The sequence below is a fragment of the Nothobranchius furzeri genome, chromosome 15, assembly GCF_043380555.1.
Source record: "Nothobranchius furzeri strain GRZ-AD chromosome 15, NfurGRZ-RIMD1, whole genome shotgun sequence".
Lineage (NCBI taxonomy): Eukaryota > Metazoa > Chordata > Actinopteri > Cyprinodontiformes > Nothobranchiidae > Nothobranchius > Nothobranchius furzeri.
In genome coordinates, this window is record NC_091755.1 from 28,238,376 (window position 1) to 28,251,000 (window position 12,625).

Here is a 12,625-nt window from a genome sequence, read left to right on the forward strand (position 1 = left end):
TTGGAGATCCACTGGCACTGGCACTGAGCTCAGTCCCAGGTGCTCCAGTTTGGTGGTGAGTGTGGAGGGAATTATGGTATTAAATGCAGAGCTGTAGTCGATGAAGAGCATTTTAACATAATTCCCCCTTCTAGTGTCCAAGTGAGTGAGTGATGTGTGGAGGAGATGACAGATGGCATCGTCTGTAGAACGATTTGGACGGTAAGCGAACTGTAGTGGGTCCAGTGTGTCTGGTGGTGAAGAAATGATGAAGTCTCTGACCAGGCGTTCGAAGCACTTCATCACTACTGAGGTGAGGGCTACGGGGCGATAGTCATTGAGAGAAGCAGGGTGGGGTTTCTTCGGGACAGGAACAATGATGGACTCCTTGAAGCATGTGGGGATCACCGACTGAGATAAAGAGATGTTGAATATCTCAGTGAACACAGGAGCTAGATGGTGTGCGCAGTCTCTGAGGATATGACCTGGGATGCCGTCTGGTCCTGCTACTTTCCTGGTGTTCACTCTCTTGAAGGCTCTCCTCACGTCATGCTCGGAGATGACGAGCATATTTCCAGTGATGGCAGTATCTTCCTGTCTGCAGCCTCGAAGCGAGCATAGAAAGTGTTCAGCTCGTCTGCCAGAGTCGCGTCCGCGTTCGTCATACTGGTTGTTGGTGCTTTATATTCCGTTATTGTCCTCAGTCCCCGCCACAGGCTCCTAGAGTCACTCTGTTGGAGTTGTGACTCTAGTTTCCTCCCGTAGCGCTGCTTCGCCTCTTTTACCGCCTTCCGCACGTGATATGACGCAGCTTTGTACGGGTTCATGTCCCCCATCACGAGTCCCATGTTATAGGCAGCTGTGCGGGATCTCAGAGCTTCGCGGATGGTTTTATCCACCCACGGCTTCTGGTTGGGAAACGTAGTGATAGTCCTTGTCTCCACGGTATCATCCGCTAGTTTCCCGATGAATCCCACAACCGCTTCTGTAAACACGTTGACGTCATCGGAGCTGTTTCTGAACATGTCCCAGTCTGTTTCGTCGAGTGCATCCTGTAATGCAGACACCGATTGGTCCGTCCAGCGCGCGACCTTCCTCTGAACCGGAGCTTCCTGTTTCAGCCTTTGTTTATATTTTGGCATGAGGAAGATGGCGGCATGATCGGATTTGCCAAACGGAGGGCGAGATTGTGCCTTGTAGCCGTCCTTGAACGTAGTGTAGCAGTGGTCCAGTGTCCTTTCACCTCTGGTGGGGCAGGTGATATGTTGGTAAAAGTTCGGCGCTGCGCGTTTGAGGTTGGCACCGTTGAAGTCCCCCGTCACAATAAATGCGGCATCCCGGTGTTGTATCTGGTGCTGGGTGAGAGCCTCATGCAGCTCGCATAAGGCAGTGTCCGTGTCCGCTTGTGGTGGTATATAAACGGCACTTATAATGACCGATGTAAACTCCCGAGGTAGATAAAAAGGACGACACATGATGGACAGTAGTTCCAGATTTGGTGTGCAGGAGCGTGTCAAAGGAACAACGTTCGCACTGTTGCACCAATTGTTGTTCACAATTAAACATACGCCGCCTCCCCTTGACTTCCCCGAGTCCCGTGTCCTGTCCATGCAGTGAACCGAGAAGAACTCGGCCGGCTGGATGGCGTAGTCCGGCACCGCTGGGGTCAGCCATGTCTCAATGAAGCAGAGGAGATTGCAGTCCCGAATGTCTCTCTGGAACTTTATCCTGGCCCTGAGGTCATCAAGCTTGTTCTCCAGTGACTGGACGTTGGCGAGCAGGATGCTAGGCAGAGGTGTGCGGTGTGCACGGGCTCTCAGCCTGTTCCTGACGCCGGCACGTTTCCCTCGAGGCCGCCGCTTCACGTCGCGTCTGTTGTTCTCCCTCAAGATCTCACTCGGCCAGCTCAGATCCGGAGTTAAAAACCCCTGAACTGTGAGTACATTGTACACCAATAGAAACAAGAGTGGCACTGTCATACCTAATGTACCCAATGGTGATTAATTGGGAAGCGATCATCAGCCCACATCAGCAGAATCACGACACTCCATGTCGTGATTCTGCTGACGTGGGCTGATGATTGCTTCCCAATCTTCTTCATCCTCAGAACTGTCTCCAGGCGTTTCGTTGTCTCTTCTTTTTTTTCTTCTTTGGTTGAGTGGGAGTTTCTAAGTCTCCAGTTGAAAGAAAATCACATGGCAGCAGTAGGTTTCTGTGGATAACCCTAACTCGCCCCTTCCCGCTTTCTGGTTGGATTTCATATACTGGGCTTTCATGTTTCCTCTCTTTGACAACATACACCTGCTCTTCCCAGAATGCTCTCAACTTCCCTGGTCCTCCTTTTTCATTCAGATTGCGTACCAGTACTCTGCATCCCGGATACAACTCTGCTCCATGTATCTTTCTGTCATAAAGAGCTTTCCCTCTCATTGCCTGCTTACTGTGCTGGATGCCAGTTGATAAGCTTCACTCATTATGACTCTCCATTTTTCTGCATAATCTTGGTGAGATGAGCTCTGGTCCCCTGCGCTGAGGCCGAACATGAGGTCAATAGGGAGTCTGGGTTGGCGACCAAACAAGAGGAAATAGGGAGCTTAACCAGTGGCTTCACTACGGGTGCAGTTGTATGCGTGAACCACTTTTGCTGGAGAAGATTTCCAATCTGATTTTTCAATCTCTGGCAGATTTCTCAGCATAGCCAGCAGCGTCCTATTGAACCTCTCCACCTGGCCATTTCCCTGAGGGTGGTACGGTGTTGTCCGTGACCCATTGACCCCGCTGTACTTCTCCAGTGTTGAAAATAGCTTATTTTCAAACTCCCTCCCCTGATCATGATGAAGCCTTGTGGGGAAACCAAACCTCAACACAAAATCACTAAATATCTTCTCTGCTGCTGTTTTGGCAGCTTTGTTTCTGCAGGGTGTTGGTCTTTCTTCTGTTAGACCAAGCACGGGTACGGAGAAGATGGAGATAAACACCTTTTGAGTTGGCAGAATGTGGAGTCAAATGATCAGAGGAGTCCAGTCACTGTTTCACCGCTCGAGAGGGGGAGAGCCTTTACAACTTCCAGCAGGTCCCGCGATCTGCTCCTGACAGTTGCTTCGGACAGACTCTTGCCGTTCTGCTGAAAACGGCTGATTTTTATTGAAGATTACAGGAATGTTACATACGCAGTTTGCCATGTACATACGTCATTGGTCATGACAGGTAAAAAATAACAGCCTTGTTAGTGGACAGTTTAATACATCACTAGAACATGCATCCTTGAGATTACTAGGAACATCCTGATACATGAAGATACATTTCACCGGTGCCGAGAGGAAAGTGAGAGGAGCTGGAACGTGCTCACTCCCTTCAAGGTTGCAGAACAGAACATGCTGCTGTAAATCTTTGTGTAGAGGCCTTGAGTATCTGAGCAAGTGTCCATAGCATAGAGTAATGCAAATGAGCTTAAAAGGTAAATATATAAAAGAAGCTTATAAGGTAAATATAAAAGAAGCTTATAAGGTAGATACATATATTTTCAATCCCCCTTTTGAACTCTTTTAAGAGTTCAACAAAGATGTAGGAAATCAAAACAACAACACCAAATTTCATCAAAAAGAATCTAATAAGCAAAGTTTTAAAATACCAATACAAACAATCAATCAGATTACAGCTTCTCATATTTCTAGCAGTAAACTAATACAAAAAACATGATCATATATGTAACTGAACATGTTACAACATGAATGGATCGCATGCTCACCCGTATGAGGGCGAAAAACCCTAATTATCGTACGTCAAATAGGGAAAATTCCCCCATGTCCTCCCATTTTGGGACGAACGCCTTTTGGCACAGAGTGGGCATGCCTAGGTCAACAATGATCAAAAAAAAAAAAAACCAACACAATCAAAAACTCATAGAAATAAACAGGTGAAAGGATTGTTACATAAATCACTGAACATTCTCACACTCTAACAACATCTTCTTCATCATGAGAGTCATCACTATCATCAGAGGGTTCCCCTCCCAAATAGATGTTAGGATTGGCTAGTAACAAGGGCATCTGGATAATTGGGTCAGCAGGTGGAGGAGAGATGGCAATGGTTATCAATCTCTGGACTAGTTGCCTAAGACAGGGGATACAGCAGCAGCCGCAAGTAACAAGAATGGCAGCGAAGACAGACATGGACACCAGGACGGAGGAAACGAGGGATTTGTATTTACCAAATACATCAAGCCAAGAGTCCCACATGGAGGTGTCTACACCAGAGTGGGATTTCATTTTTTCTGTCAAAGAGAGGAGGCCGTCTAAAGCCTTAGTTAAGCTACCGTCCAAGGCCGTATTGTTGGGGATGAAGACACAGCAATCCTGAGAAAACATGGAACACACGACCCCTTTTTCAGCTAACAGCATGTCTACAGCAATTCTATTTTGGAAAGCCATCAATGAAGTAGCCGATAGTTGTTGGTGAACTGCCTCAAGTGCAGTACGAGTATAGTTACTTAAGAGTTGAACATTGAAATGGATGTAGTTAATGCGGTCGACATTTTTATTGGGAGTTATCCAGACAAAAATAGATTCCCATCCGGCGGCTATTTGGTCAACTAATTTGTATTCGTCTGGAATGCCTCTGGGGACGCCAATTGCATCTATATAAGTGGGATTGTGAAATGCAGGTAAAGCTGGTAAAGAGCGCTTTCGTCGGGTGCTAGAGTAAGAGCTGGAAATAGGGGTATCATGAAGGGTTACGGGAGTAACAGTGACAGGTAACAGTAAAGTAATAAGGGCACACAAACCTGAAGATTTCCTGGGAAAACCATTATAAAGCTGAGGAGCACCACACCACCACCAGAGATTGGCACGCTTTTTGGGTTTGAATTGTGAAGAAACTGACACGGTTGTATTAACGCACCAATTTGTGGTGACATTCCCCAGAAAAGGACCGCCTCGTCCAATTAGATGAATACAACTGAAGTTATTAGGGGCCACAATGTCTGAAAAGAAGGGCGTACCAATGTCATCACCTGGTTTTTGCTTTGGAAAGATTTGTCCAAACTTGGTGCAATTGGAATTTAGGGAAGTCCCGTTCATCAAATGAAGGAAACATTCTGGAGGGATCGGAGGTGGTACAATACGGAGAGTAGGACGAGCTGAAAGGCAAACAAGACAATCCTGATCTGAAGCATTAGCTGCTTGTTCAGCCAGGAGTAACCAATTATTAGTGCTAGCGGAAATGCCAGTAACCGTCTGAAATGTCTCATCAACAGAAAGGTTTTTAGTCTCAATAGTTATCGCAGGCGAGGGTTTATTTACTTTAGCAATGTCAGTTAACACAGGAGTGGAGGGAGATTTAATTATCCCGACAATATCAAAGACAGTAGAGGTAGGTGAAGTAATATTACGGACACAGAGGTGCACTGTCCAGTAGTAGCTTCCACTAATCCAAGGAGCAAGTACAAATAGGGTACATCCGAGAGAGTTTATTGGACTAATTATGAAAGTCAAAGGGCCTGTTTTGGATCCGCCTTGTTTTATCAATTTGATTCTGGTACGCCAAGTTGTAGCTACTCCTTTGGAGTAGGATGACCAATCATCGCCTGTTTCAGCAACAAGACTGCTCCACTTCCATTGAGAGTAAGATCCCCACGTTAAGTACCAAACCTACTTTTTCAGATCAGATGGCGTGTAACGACCATGTGCAGGGTTCGGGGGCAAAACATCGTAGGGGAGTGTAACCGTGGTGGCTGTGGATAATGGAATACACAGGGTGATTGCTTGGGTTAGATAGAGAAAATCAGAGTTACAAGGAGGTGAGGGGGATGGAAGAGGTAGGGATCGCTTGTGCCGGTCAATAGGTGGTGGAGGATGGGCTGTTGGTGTTAGCGGGGTATCCTTAGGGGATGTAGGGGGTGAGGGTGGCAAGGGGAGGTCATTACAGAGGAACAAAATAGCCAATGGGATACATAGCAGGATAACAGTGAGAAGTAGGATCAGGAGACGCTGCCTGCACGTGAGGATGGGAGGGAATGGCCAGGACATAATTAGGCTTATACAGGTGTTAATTTAAGAAATTGTATGGGTTATAGCTGCTGTAATCAGTACCAGAGAACGCACTATAAGCTAAAATTGCTATTGTTACCAATTCTTCTAAATCAGAGAAATCGCGAAAGTATCTGTCGTTCCACAACCCCAACCTGCTGTCCCTGTATGCCAACCGGTTCAGTCTACTTGGATACCAGACTAATGGAAAGGATTCTCGTTGAATTATGTTACCCTCAGAATCTTCTTCCGGCCAGGACAAATGAGTGATCAGAATGTACATTAAGTTTGTAGAAATGCAATGAGCGCAAACATATATCTAATACTAAACAGGTAAATGAGTAATAATATAAAATGAGTAGTGGGTATAAAATATAACCCTTGTAAAATAAATGAGGGTGTGAAATAGAACCCAGATAAAATAAATGGAGGGTGTTAAATATAACCCTTCTAAAATAAATGAGGTTGTTAAATAGAACCCTTGTAGAATGTTCATAGGGTGGTTACTTCTTCCCCCTGTTGAGGTCCCTTCACTGGCTCCAGGCAGCTGCAGGGGGTGATGATGTCACAATTCTCGTCCTGCAGGATGTGATGGTAGCTTGGCACGCTACCTCGTCCCGCAGAATTGGTAGCTTGGCACGCTACTGTAGTCAGCTACTTCTCTTCCTGGTTTTTGGATCCCTTTTTTTTTTTTGTCAGGCAGATGTCAGCTGCTTCTCGTCCTGGTCCTTGGGTCCTCTTTCTGGTCAGGCAGACGTCGGCTGCTTCTCTTCCAGGTTAGGCTCCTCCCTCTGTGACAGGTTCTCTTGGACCTCGGTCAGGGCACGGTGTGGCTCCTCCGCTGCAGCACACTGGGTCCAATGGTACCAGGAGTCTCCTTTGCCGTCCAGCCGGACAGCGTGTGACGTCCTCTCTGTGATCCTGTAGGGTCCGGTCCACCTCGGTTCCGTCCACTTCCTTTTGGTGACTTTCAGCAGGACCCAGTCTGTCCCAGGTTGTGGAGATGGGGCATCTGTGGTGGTACGGTCAGCCTTAACCTGTAACGAGAACTGAGAGACAAGACTATGCAACAGGTTATAATATGACCTTGAGTCGAGGGAGTCAGTCAGGTCAGCAGTCAGAGGTAGTTTTGTGGCAGGTCCTGGAAACGGCCGTCCATTCTGTAATTCAAAGGGAGTGAACCTTGTGGTTTTGTTAACTGAGCTCCGTGTGGACATCAGAGCAAGGGGCAAAGCATCTAACCAAGTTAATTTGGTCTGTGCACAGATTTTAGCCAATTTGACCTTTAGCGTTTGATTCATCCTTTCCACCTTTCCCTGGGACTGAGGATGATACACTGAACCAAACTTGTGTTTCAGTCCCAGCATGGTTTCAACCTCTTGTAGATCTTTGTTCTTAAAATGTGTCCCATTGTCCGATCTAATTTTTTCCAGGAACCCGTGTTGGGGAATGTAATGATTGATCAAACATTTGATGACTGTTTTGCTGTCTTCTTTTTTCGCAGGCCAAGCCTCCGGCCATCCAGTGTAGGCATCTACACACACTAGGAGATACCTGTAGCCTTATACCCTGTCAATCATATCTGTGAAATCTATGATTATCTCTTTTCCAGGGCATGTTGGTATTGGAAATTGACCTTGGATTGGTTTCAGGGTAGGTTTAATGCCAAACTGAGTACACTCTGTACAAGTTTTAACCAAATATCTGGCCATGTCTGTTAGGTATGGATGCCACCAGGGGGACAAATTTCTCATCATCTGTGCTACACCAACATGTCCAACACCATGTGCTTCTTCCATTGCTGTTTGCCTGATGCCAGGTGGTGTTATGGGTCTACCATCTGGACTTCTCCAAACATCTGTGTTAGTGGCACCTCTTGCCAACCATAAAGTTTTTTCCTGTGCTGAAGCTTGATCTTGCATGTCTTTCAGTGTTTCTCTTGTGATGGAGATTCTAGGATCAATGCTTTTTTCAACAGTTACTGTTTCAACCACTAGATTATATACAGGAAGATATTCAGCTGTTATCTTGGCAGCTCTATCTGCCTCCTGATTTCCCTTAGATACAAAGTCAGAGCCCTGACTATGTCCTTTGCATTTTATCACCGCCACTTCTGCTGGAAGGAATAAAGCTTCTGCTAGTTCCCTCATCTCAGACTCATGTTTTATGGGTTTCACCCCAGCAGTCACAAAGCCAGCTCTCAACCATTGCTTAAGTTCAACATGTACGGCTCCTACAGCATAAGCTGAGTCACTGTAAATATTTACTTTCTTCCCTGTACTCATTTTGAGAGCGGCAATAATAGCTAACACTTCTGCTCTCTGTGCTGACTGTTGTCCTTTCAGCTTTTCCGCTCCTGCAGTGAACCACTCGCCTGTAGGGAGTTGCTCTACTACTGCCCAGGCAGCTTTTAATCCATCATTGTCATCTCTGTAGCAACAGCCATCTGTGAACCAGTTCTTATCAGGGTTTTGTAGTGGGATTGCACTTAGATCTGGTCTGACTTTTTCTTCTATTGCTGTTCTTTGTTCGCACGAATGAGGTTCCCCATTACCCATGTGGTCTGCCATGTTTATCCTTTCATGTGTGTAGGTGATGTGTGGGGCCTCTAGGATCTTACTGATTTTTCTTTGTCTCAGTGGGGTCATGGTGAAAGCTTGTGATGTAATGTAAGCTACTACACTGTGTGTTGTTAGTACTTTCAGAGGATAGCCCATTACAATATGTGCTGTTTTTTGTAAAATTTTTGCAAGGCCTGCTACATGTTGTGTGCAGGGTGGGTGTCTTTTTTCCATGTTATCTAGCATGACACTTATGTACATCAAGACTTGTCTCTGACCTCCCCCTTTTTTCTGGAACAGAACTCCATTTACATGAGTTTCTGATCCAGAAACATCAAGGGAAAACGTAGACTTGTAGTCTGCAGTAGCTAAATCACTAGCAGTTGAGAGTTGTTGTTTGAGTTTTATGAAAGCTTCTTCTGCTGGAATAGTCCAGTTCAGGTGAGCTGTGAGTTGACGCATCCCAAAAGGTGCTATAAGAGCACGTAGTGGGGCAGTGAGACCAACATAGTTAGGGATGAAGTGTCTACTGTAGCCTGTCAGGCCTAGGAAGGATAACATGTCTTTGACTGTTTCAGGTTTAGAGTGATGGAGAATGGAGTTTCTGTGATCTGGTGATAATGAAACACCAACTTGTGAAACCATTCTGCCCAAAAATGACACTTGTTTCCTGGCTATTTGAAGTTTGGACCGGCTGACCTTAAATCCAAGCTTGGCCAAATGAGTTAGTAATGTTTGAGTAGCTTGCAGACAGGAGCCTGCAGAGGGCGCTGACAGGAGCAAATCATCAACATACTGCACTAAAACACAGTCATCAGGTAGGGGGCATGTGTCTAGGAGCTGACGCAAACATTGGTTGAACAAACCAGGTGACAGGGTGAACCCTTGTGGCAACCTAGTGTATCTGAATTGCTGCCCTCTGAATGTGAAAGAGAAAATGTCCCTCAGAGACTCATGAAGTGGAAGACAAAAGAATGCATTTGCCAAATCTATGCAGGTAAACCATGCATGTGAAGGTGGTAAGTTTGTCAGAGCCACATATGGGTTAGGGACGGGAAGTGAGTCTGTGTTAAGTAGGGCGTTTATACGACGCAAGTCATGAACCATTCGATATTTACCAGTATTTTTCTTTTCTACAGGTAAAATCGGAGTGTTCCATTCTGACATGGATGGCTCCAACACCCCTGCCTGCAACAGGCCATTGATGGTGTCTGCTATCCCCTCTTCAGCATATGGTTTGTGTGGGTATTGTGGAACCCACAGGGGAGCATGATCTTTTAGGTGAAAGGTCACAGGTGGGATGGACACCAACCCAACATCAGTGGGGCCTGTTGACCACAGGGAGGTGGGAAGCGAGTCTAACATTATCAGAGCATCAGGGTGATCGGTTCGTTCACGGCCATGAGATCTGCTAATAGTTTCCTGTTGTAAATGTGTCGAATTAGTACAAACCGCAGTGATTTTAAATGTCTGAGTTGAGTCTGAATACGACACTTGTGGAAGAGGAGTTGAACGCCAATCAGTGGTTGCTAAGGAACGTTTAACCATTCCTCCTAGTTCTTTTGCCTGATGGGCTGGATGTAAAGCAAGAGAGACATGAGGTACTGCCTCATCTTCCATCATGTACCATGCCAATTGTTCCTGGGTTAGGTTGGCTGCCGCGGCCACACCTTCTGGTGCAGCATAAATATCTGTTGTTTGTACACACCATTGCTGTCCCTCTAAATGATTTTGGAAGGCTTCCTTGTACCAAACTGAATCATGCCTATCATAGAATAATGTTAGGCGAGGAGGGTCAGGGGGAGAAACATAAGGATGGACCTGAGTCAGCCAGGGTTTCCACTGCTGGTACAGAGTCATTAAGCCAGGAGTGTCCTTGGTTTCTGTGTCCAACAGAGCCCAATAAATCTCAGCACAGTCTGATATGTCAGGCAGTTTTTGGGCCAAGTACATGCCATCACTGGCTTCTCCGGTGCAGGGCAAAATAGTCCCTTCTGGCAGAGTGACAGTAAGTCCCGTAGGACCACACAAAATGGTGGCTCCTAATTTGATGAGGAGATCTCTTCCTAGTAAGTTGACTGGAACTGTAGGTGAACAGACGAAGCTGTGCAGTACTGTCTGATTTCCCACCGTAGTTGGGAGTGGCAGGGAGAAAGGCAGAGTTTGTTGTTCCCCAGAGAAGCCCGTAACTGAGATAGTGCGCGTAGATGTCTTAGAGGGCGGTACAGTTTGTATGGTGGAGCAGGTGGCACCAGTGTCAACCAAAAATGGTTGATGTTGTCCATCTACAGTTATTGACAGCAGGGGGTCTGCCGTGGCTCCCTGACCGTCGGAGTTTCTCTGTGGGGCGTCCTATTGTCTTGGACCACCCTCCCACTGTTCCCAGCCCATCATTGGCATCTGGGTGTGGGGTCCGGTAGGCCCTCCTCGTCCTGAAAAGGTGCCTCTGCCTTGACCTTCCTTTTGTGGGCTGTATGGCAAGGGGCAGTTCCTGTACCAATGTCCTGGTTGACCACAGTTGTAGCAAATGTCTTGTGCACGTGGTCCCCCTTTGCCGCCTACTGGCCTCCACTGTCCCCTTCCCCTGAAACCGCCTCTGGTTCGACCAGCAAAAGGTGGTCGCTGGGCAGCATATGGGTTGGGTGTGTTTACATATGGCCCTGAATATTGTGGCTGTGGCTGTGGCTGTGGCTGTGGCTGCCCTGAATATGGTGGCTGCGGCTGCCAAGCTATAGGTGAAACCTGATCAGGAAGTGTCTGCTGTGGTGGGGGTGTGGCTGTGGACGCAACCATTTGTTTCTTAACCTTGTCCCCCTTTTCTCCTAAAGTCTTTTTTGCAGCTTGTAATTGGACCCTGAGCAATTGTTTTTGTAAATCTTCTAAGTTATCAGAGTCTTTTTCTTCCTTTACCTGCATTTTATTAAGGTTAAAAATAAGATGTTTTTTCCACTTGCTAAAATCACAATCCTGCAAATCAGGGTTGTCCTCCATTTTCTGAGTCACCGAGTCAGGGACTCCTTTCAGGACTGCATTTTTAAACCACATACTGCTCGTGCCCCGTTTGGATGGGTGTTGGCCAGTTTGGGCCACCCAGGTGTCAATGGCTTGGTTCAGGTAAATTGAAGGATTTTGTTTAGCATCCCATTTAAATTTGCACATTGAGCTGCTATCTTTCAGCGGAAACATCTTTCTGACTGCTGGGCCTAATTGAGCTATCACTCTACCGAGAGGTACAGAATTAGAATCACGAGTTGTGCCAGCATCCTTCTCTAAGGCCTCCGCCTGTGAGCGTGACGTGCATCTAGTGATTACTGCTCTGAAGTCTCCCAATGCAAGATCCTGTCCAGCAGTGAGGGTGTCAAAGTCTGAGAGCCAAGTGTTTCCACCCTCCTGTATGTCTGGTAATTTATCTATTAAAGCCTGAATGTCCCCAAGGGAATACGGCTGATAGACTTTCTGGGCGTTGGGTTTATTCTGCACCAGGGGTAATTGGTAAGTGGGTGGTCCCATGGACCTAGTGTGTCTTCTTTCTGGTTCTGGGGACTGAGGGCGGGAAAGCAAATCCCCTTCTCCCCCAAACTCTTCCTTAGTGGGCGGCTCTGGCCATTCCTCCTCTAGGAGAGATTCATGACTCTGACTGGCTGCTGGAGGGGGATCAGATGATTCATGCCCTACCAGAACCATCTTAACCACTACACTTTTATTAGGGTCTTCCTGCTCTTCACCTTTTAACTGGGAGGATGCAAACATTGGTGTTTGCTTTTGATCTTGTGCATTAGGCCATACTGGTGGGCAGTTTGCCCAAGGCGCTGGAGGGGGAGCATGGGAGCTCATACCCGTGCTGTAGTCAGGTGCGACCAGGCCCTGATTGAAGTAGGGAGGGGTGAACTGTTTTTGTGAGTTATCTATTTCCTGTCGTTTAGCTCTTAATTCGAACGGTGCAGCTGGGTTGGTTGCAGACGGACTGCTGTTTAATGTTTCATTGCTTATCAGAAAAGGATTATGTGTCTCAGGGGCTGAGGGCCTGACTTTAACGTCTGATCCTGAGGTCATAGTTAC